We start from the raw sequence: 8,026 nt of genomic DNA, 5'->3' as shown, positions 1-8,026 counted from the left end.
TAAAGGTTGTTAGTTCACGGACCACAATGGTCCGATGACATTTCCACCAGGATTTCTTGACCATGATTATACACATACATTTGTTGTTGATTTGCCCCACCTCCTCATCCAAGATAATAATCTCCTTAAATTTACTTTCTACCCCACTAAATTATTTTAATTTTTTTTTTTATTTCATGTTAATAAATTCGGCACGCTTCATGATCGCGCGTTTGATCCTCCACCAGGGGTCATGGTAATCGTCTCTGTATCGTTCCAATTTTAGTATATGTGATGCTGAAGCGAGCACCTCACCTTAAATTTAGATTGAAGCACTGGTGGGGTCCCTCGGCCTGGCCTGCAGGGACCAGGACGAATCAGCAGTCTGACATCCTCTGAGGGGTTCCAGATTGTGAGAGGGCGCAGGCCAGGCCGAGGGACCCCACCAGTGCACGAATCCATGCACCGTACCTCTAGTTAATTATAATCACTGTGCTGCACATTAGATTCTCAGAAGTTATTCATCTAATAACTACCTGGAAGTTTGTACCCTTTGACAAACATCTACCTACTTCCTCCACCCCAGGCCCCAATAACCACCACTCTACTCTGTTTCTATTATTTAAGCTTTTTTAGATTTCATATATAAGTGAGATAATACAGTATTTGTCTTTGCATGACTTATTTCACTTTGCATAATGTCCTCAAGGTCCATTCTCAAGGTTCATCCATATTGAATCAGGTGTTAGAAGATCCTTCCTTTTAAAGACTGATTAATATTCCAATGTATGGATGGACCACGTTGTGTTAATCCATTTATCTGTTGATGGATATTGGGTTACTTCCACTTAGTGGCTATTGTGAACAATGCTGCTGTGAACATGGGTATACAAATATCTCTTTAGGGCCCTGCTTTTAATTCTCTTAGGTATATACCCAGAAGTGAGATTGCTGGATTATACAGTAATTCTATTTTTAATTTTTTGAGGGGCCATCACACTATTTTCCACAATAGCAATACCATTTTACCATTTTACAGTCCCACTAGCAATGTAGAGGCTTCCACTTTCTCCGCATTCTCATCAACACTTGTTATTTTATGTATTTTTTTAACTATAGCCATCCTAATGATTAGGCGGTTGTAATGGAGTTTTAAGCATCAGCATATTAGACAGCCACATCTAGTTCAGATGAAATTGAATAGACCATTCTCATGGCCCAGCCTTTGGTACTGATGTGATCCAGCCTTTGGTACCGATGTGATCCAGCTGTGTGCAGAAGGGGTGCCCCCCAGCACTCCACCTTATTCAACACATATGCAGGATGAACCTTTGACCCCATGAAAAAGTATTTTGGAGAATTTGGTTACAGACAATAATAAACATTTTCCCTTGAAATAATCATCATGGCAAATCTGAGGATGTTAGATAACAGCTTGGAATGTGGAAGTCTCACTGCAACTTTATGAGTTAGAAATGGGTATTCTGATGGGAAAATAGAGGCTTAGAGAGGTGAAGTAACTTGTCCAAAGTCACAGTGGGAATGGAGGCAAGAGCTGGATATGAATGTAGATCTCGGAAATATTATAGTGACTGAGTGTGGGTCTGCGAAATTGTGAGGTCTACAATCCATCCAAAACAGTAGACGGGACTTCCTGAGCCTCATTTTCTCTTGGGTAAAACGAGGATATTGTGTCTGGCACATAATAGGTTCTAGATCCTGGGATACTGCAGATAACACAGCAGAGAGATCACACTTGGAGGCAGCAAGACAACGATGTGTTTAAAATCGGAGATCTGGAGGCAGCTGCTGCGGTTTAAACCCCAGCTCCTCCACTTAATAGCTGATGCAAATTACTAGCCTCTCTGTGCTTCAGTTTTTCCATTAGCAAAATGGAAGTAATAATAGTGCAGACTTCAAAGGGCAGCTATGAGGGGGGACAGGTTGCTTGTGAAGTGTTTAGGTCAGTGGAGGGCACAGAGTAAGTGGTCTTTGAGGGTCTGTTACATACACTACAGATAGTGTGGTCTTTGAAACAGAATTAGGGACTTAGGCATTTTGCTTGGAAGGGCATTTCTTGTGCTGACAGCAACTAGACTTCAGATGTGTGCCATGAAGTCATGGGAAGCCAGCAGCACCTCCCTTTACTTCTCTGAAGTCACTGGGAGATGAGTTGTTTAGCCTCCTGCCAGCAGGGGGTGATCAAGACCACCAATTTCTTTTACTTTCTTTTAGCAAATCTTTGTTCTCTTGCTCAGTTATCAACTATGGTTGCAAATTAGAATTACCAGAGGAATTTTTAAAAATTTCCATGTCCTGGCTGTACCCCAGACCAATTAAATCCGCATCTCTGCAGATGGAGACCAAACATTGGTGATTTTTAAAAACTCGCAGGAGATCTTAATGTGCAGCAAGTGGGGACACTGATCTGAGTCTTCAGAATTCTTACCTTTTTAATTTCTCCTGATCATCAGAAAGAATGGACAGTGAGACTGAGGTTGTGAGGCAGTTCGCTCAGGCCAGCGGGTCCTCAGGCTTAAACGTGTTTGAGAATCTCCAGGAAAGCTTATTAAAACAAATAGATCTGTTCCCACCGAGAAATTCTGATCTAGCAGGTGCGGGGAAGGGAGAGCCCTGAGAATCTGCATTTCTCACAAGCTCTGAGGTGCTGCTGGTTGATGGACTCAACTTTGAGCAGCATAGTCTGTGGCCTTGCAGACATCTGGGAGATGAAAGGGAAAAACCAGTACAGCTGGAACGACAGGATGAAATTATTTTATTTCTAAATTACATTTTTTATTTCAAAAATTTTAATTACAAAGTAATTCAGACTTACAAAAATTATACACACACACAATCAAAGCATCAAAATATAGAAGAAATCACATTAGCCAAGCTATGGAAACAACCTCAATGTCTGTTAATAGATGAATGGGTATAGATGACACGGTACGTATGCAATATAACATTATTCACCATGTAAAAGAAGAAAAGCCTGCCATTTGCAACAACATGGTTGCATCTTGAGAGCTTATGGTGAGTAAAATAAGTCAGATACATAAATGCTGTGTGATCTCACGTGAAGTCTAAACAACACTAGAGTATAGGAATGCTGTATTAATCATGTCTTTTTTATTCTGTACTTTTCCCCAACACTAAGATAAAGATAACTCTTCTTTTTTATTTTTATATTTATGTTTATTATTGAAAATATTACAGATGTCCCCTGTTTTTCTCCCAATGACCCTCTTCACCCGCCTCCCTCCCACCCCTCAAGCCTTCACGACACTATTGTATGTGCCCATGGGTTATGCATATCCTATATAATTAAAGAGAAACATGGTAATTAGCCGTACCTCCGCTACCCTTCCCATTGGCTAATCAGCATATCCTTATGCAAATTAACTGCCAGCCAAGATGGCGACCGGCAGCCAGGCAGCTGACGCGAACAGGGAGGCTTGCTTGCTCCAGTGACGGAGGAAGCCAGGTTCCCCGCCTGCTGCTGCCGGCCTCTGAGCTGCTCTCTAAGAAACATTGTAACAAATATAGAAGCTAAACAAAACCCCAGAAACCTGCTTTAGTCAGCCGAGCTTCAGCCAGGAGGATCGCAACATTGTTTCAAATACAGAAGGTAAACAAAGGCCAGAAACCTGCTTTCAGCAGCAGAGGCCTCATAGCTGGAGCCGAGCCTCAGAGCTAAAGCTGGCCCAGAATTTAAAAAAAAAAGAAAAAAAGGAGCGGTTGGGAGCTTCAGTCACCCACCAGCCTGAAAACAGCCCTCAGCCCCTCACCCAGGCTGGCCAGGCACCCCAGTGGGGACCCCCACCCTGATCCAGGACACCCTTCAGGGCAAACCAGGAGGCCCCCACCCGTGCACCAGGCCTCTATCCTATATAGTAAAAGGGTAATATGCCTCCCAGCACCGGGATCAGTGGAGCCGCGAGGCCTCCCGGCACTGGGATCAGCGTGACAGGGGGCAGTGACCAAAACCCCTGATCGCCCTGCGGCTCTGTGTGTGACAGGGGGCGGGTCCACAACCTCCCTATCCACCCTGCTCTGTTAGTGACAGGGGAAGGCACCCCAACCCCCTGATCAGCCCTGCTCTGTGCCTGATAGGGGGGAGCTCCCCAAACCCCTGATCGCCCTGCGGCTCTGTGTGTGACAAGGTGCGGCGCCCCAACCCCCTGATCGGCCCTGCGGCTCTGTGTGTGACGAAGTGCGGCACCCCAACCCCCGCCACGGGCCCTGCTCTGTGTGTGACGGGGTAGAGCCATAACCTCCCCATCGGCCCTGCCCTGAGTGTGACAGGGTGCGGCGCCCCAACCCCCTGATCTGCCCTGCTCTGTGGGTGATAGAGGGTGGCGCCCCAAACCCCCTGATCCACCCTGCTCTGTGTGTGACAGGGGAGCGGTGCCCCAACTCTCCCTATTGGCCCTACTCTGTGAGTGACGGGGGAGCTCCTCAACCCCCTGATGGGCCCTGCTCTGTGTGTGACGGGAGGAGCTCCCCAACCCCCTGATGGGCCCTGCTCTGTGATGACAGGGGCAGCGCCTCAACCCCCTGATCGGCCCTGCTCTGTGCATGACAGGGTACGGAGCCCCAACCCCCCTGATGGGCCCTGCTCTGTGCGTGACAGGGGGCAGCGCCCCAACCCCCTGATCGGCCCTGCTCTGAGCGTGACAGGGGGTGGCGCCGCAACCTCCCTATCGACCCTGCCTTGAGTGTGACAGGGGGCGGTGCCCCAACTCCCCAATCGGCCCTGCTCTAAGCCCGACCAGGGGCTGCACCTAGGGATTGGGCCTGCCCTCTGCCACCCGGGAGCAGGCCTAAGCCAGCAGGTCATTATCTCCCGAGGGGTCCCAGACTGTGAGAGAGTACAGGCCAGGCTGAGGGACCCCCTCTACCCCCCCAAGTGCACAAATTTTTGTGCACCGGGCCTCTAGTATACATTATAAAATACTATATAATACTTACACCCCCCTCTCTCCTCCTTCCCTCTGTGATTCCTCAGTCTGTTCTATGCTTCTATGTCTCTGGACTTATTTGTCAGTTTATTTGGTTTATTAGATTCCACATATAAGTGAGATTATCTGATACTTGTCTTTCTCTGACTGGCTTATTTTGCTTAGTATAATCATCTCCAGGTCCCTTCATGCTGTCTCAAAGGCTAAGAGATTCTTCTTTTTCATAGCTACACTAGAGGTCTGGTGCACGAAAATTCATGCACTGGGGGATGGGGGTGCCCCTCAGTCTGGCCTGCCCCCTCTCACAGTCCAGGAGCCCTCAGGGAATGTCCTACTGATGACTTAGGCCTGCTCCCCGTGTAAGCCGCAGTCTGGCCTCCTTCTGTGGGAGGCAACCGGCTGATCAGGGGAAGGTGACACCCCCATTATGCCACTGCTACTGCCACTGCCAGCCGCCTTAACTGCCTGAGCCTCAGCCCAACCCTTGCAGCAGCAGCCGCCGAGGCTTTGTCCAGAAGGATGTCCAGAAGACGTCCGGTCTAATTAGCATATTACCCTTTTATTAGTATAGATAGCATGCCATTGTGTAAATATACCACTTCTTTTTTATCAACTCATCTACTGATGGGCACTTGGGCTTTTCCCAGATCTTATCTATTGTAAACAGCACTGCTATGAACAAAGCGGTGCATGTATTCTTTCTGATTGGTGTTTCGGGAGTCTTATGATATACTCCTAGAAGTGGGATCACTGGGTCAAATGACAGTTCCATTTTTAATTTTTTGAGGAAACTCCACACTGTTTTCCACAATGGCTGCACCAGTCTGCCTTCCCACCAAAGTGTACTAGGGTTCCCTTTTCTCCACATTCTCGCTAGCATGTTTTTTTGTTGATTTGTTGATGATAGCCATTTTGGCAGGTGTGAGGTGATACTTCATTGTCATTTTAATTTGCATCTCTCTAATGATTAGTTACTTTGAGCATTTTTTCATATGTCTATTGGCCATCTGCATGTCCTTTTTGAAGAAGAGTCTGTTTAGTTCCTTTGGCCATTTTTAAAATTGGATTGTTTATCTTCTTTTGTTAAGTTGAATGAGTTCTTTATATATTTTGGAAATAAACCCCTTATCAGATGTATCATTGGCAAATATGTTATCCTATAGAGTGGGATCCCTTTTCATTCTGTTGATGGTTATGTTTGCTGTGCAGAGTTTTTTATTTTGATGTATTCCCATTTGTTAAATTTTTCCTTCACTTCTCTTGCCCTATGAGATGTATCAGCAAACATATTGCTATGAGAGATGTCTGAGATTTCGGTGCCTATGGTTTCTTCTAGGATTTTTATGGTTTCATGACTTACATCAGATAATCTTAAACTTACATTTAAGTCTTTTATCCATTTTGAGTTTATTTTTGTGGATGGGGGAAAGTTGGGGTCAAGTTTCATTTTTTTTTTTTTGCATGTACTAGTCCAATTTTTCCAACCCATTTATTAAGAGACTGTCTTGACTCCATTGTCTTGCCTCCTTTGTCAAATATTAATTGAGCATAGTGGCTTGAGTAGATTTCTGGGTTCTCTGTTGTGTTCCATTGGTCTATATGTCTGTTCTTATGCCAGTACCAGGCTATTTTGAGCACAGTAGCTTTGTAGTATAATTTTATATCTGGTATTGTGATTCTTCCTACTTTATTATTCTTTTTTTTTTCTGGTTGTGCTGATTTATTAGGGAGGTACATGAAGTCGTCCCACACGACCCCGCCGGGTGGGGAGGCCTTTGTCCTCAGCTCCCTAGGTGCTTGGTGTGTCTTCCCTGAGCTACCAGCTTCCTGGTAGTCTTGTTGGTCAGGTCCACGGAGGCAAAGGCCAGCGCCCTCCTTTGCTTCAGGATCTGTGCTGTTACCACCACCACTTCGCCTATTTTCGCTGGTGACATGTACGTGATGTTCATGTCCACGCTGACCCCCGGCAGGGCCCTCTCCGTGCAGAGCAGAGCCATGGTGGAGATGCTGTCCACCAGGGTGGCCGTCAGCCCCCCGTGGAGCGTGCCCAGCTTGTTGGTGTACTCCTCCTCGACTCTCAGCTCACAGGTCACCTTCCCTGGAGCCGCCGAGACCAGCGTCACCTTTTCCAAAACTTTATCAAAACCGGGGACCCCGCTGATGGCCTTCATCACCTCCCGCAGGTTCTGGGTCAGGCTCATCATGAGACGTCCACGGGCTTCCGGGCCCCGCGCAACACTGGACCTTGGAAGCGCCCGGCAGCCAGGCGCTGGCAAACGCACAAGGACGCAGAGGATGCACACCTACTTTATTATTCTTTCTCAAGATTGTTGCCTATTCAGGCTATTTTTTTTTTTGCTTCCATATAAAGTTTTGGAGTATTTGTTGATATTTGTGAATTATCCATTGGTATTTTAATAGGGATTGCATTGAATCTATAGAGTGCTTTGGGTGGTATGGACATTTTAATGATGTTAATTCTTCCAATCTATGAGAAAGCTATATTATTCCATTTGCTTGTATCTTCCTCTATCTCTTTTTTTCAATGTTCTATAGTTTTCTGAGTAGAAGTCTTTTACCTTCTTGGTTACATTTATTCCAAGGTATCTTATTTTTTGTTGTTGCAATGGTAAATGGGATTGTATTTTTCGTTTCTCTTTTATTTTTTTTAAATTAATAAATCTTTATTGTTCAGATTATTACAGATGTTTCTCTTCTTCCCCCCATAGCTCCCCTCCACCTGGTTCCCACCTCACCCCATGCCCTTACCCCCTGCCACTGTCCTCATCCATAGGTGTAAGATTTTTGTCCAATCTTTTCCCGCACCCCCACACCCCTTTCCCCCAAGAATTGTCAGTCTGCTCCTTTTCTATGCCCCTGATTCTTTTATATTCACCAGTTTATTCTGACTTAATTTTTAAGTTCACTTGTTGATAGGTATTTATTTGTTGTCACTTCACTGTTCATAAATTTTATCTTTACCTTTTTCTTCTTCTTCCTCTTCTTAAAGAATATCCTTCAGCATTTCATATAATCCTGGTTTGGTGGTGATGAACTCCTTTAGCTTTTTCTTGTCTGCGAAG

The 8,026-nt window shown here is 45.6% G+C and overlaps 1 non-coding gene and 2 pseudogenes across 1 annotated transcript; all 3 read right to left on the bottom strand.

Annotated features, from left to right (window-relative positions):
- LOC102425393 overlaps positions 1 to 1,102 on the bottom strand; it is a 6,502-nt pseudogene extending 5,400 nt beyond the window's left edge.
- LOC111824677 lies at positions 183 to 289 on the bottom strand. The gene has a single exon (XR_002827768.1). It is a non-coding gene; the product is annotated as a U6 spliceosomal RNA (small nuclear RNA).
- A 5,562-nt stretch (positions 1,103 to 6,664) lies between the features above and the next one.
- On the bottom strand, positions 6,665 to 7,240 carry LOC102435178 (annotated as a pseudogene).
- Positions 7,241 to 8,026: the final 786 nt, after the last annotated feature.

This window comes from Myotis lucifugus, unplaced genomic scaffold (assembly GCF_000147115.1).
Source record: "Myotis lucifugus unplaced genomic scaffold, Myoluc2.0 scaffold_7, whole genome shotgun sequence".
Classification (NCBI taxonomy): domain Eukaryota; kingdom Metazoa; phylum Chordata; class Mammalia; order Chiroptera; family Vespertilionidae; genus Myotis; species Myotis lucifugus.
This window is presented reverse-complemented; position numbering and strand designations above follow the sequence as displayed.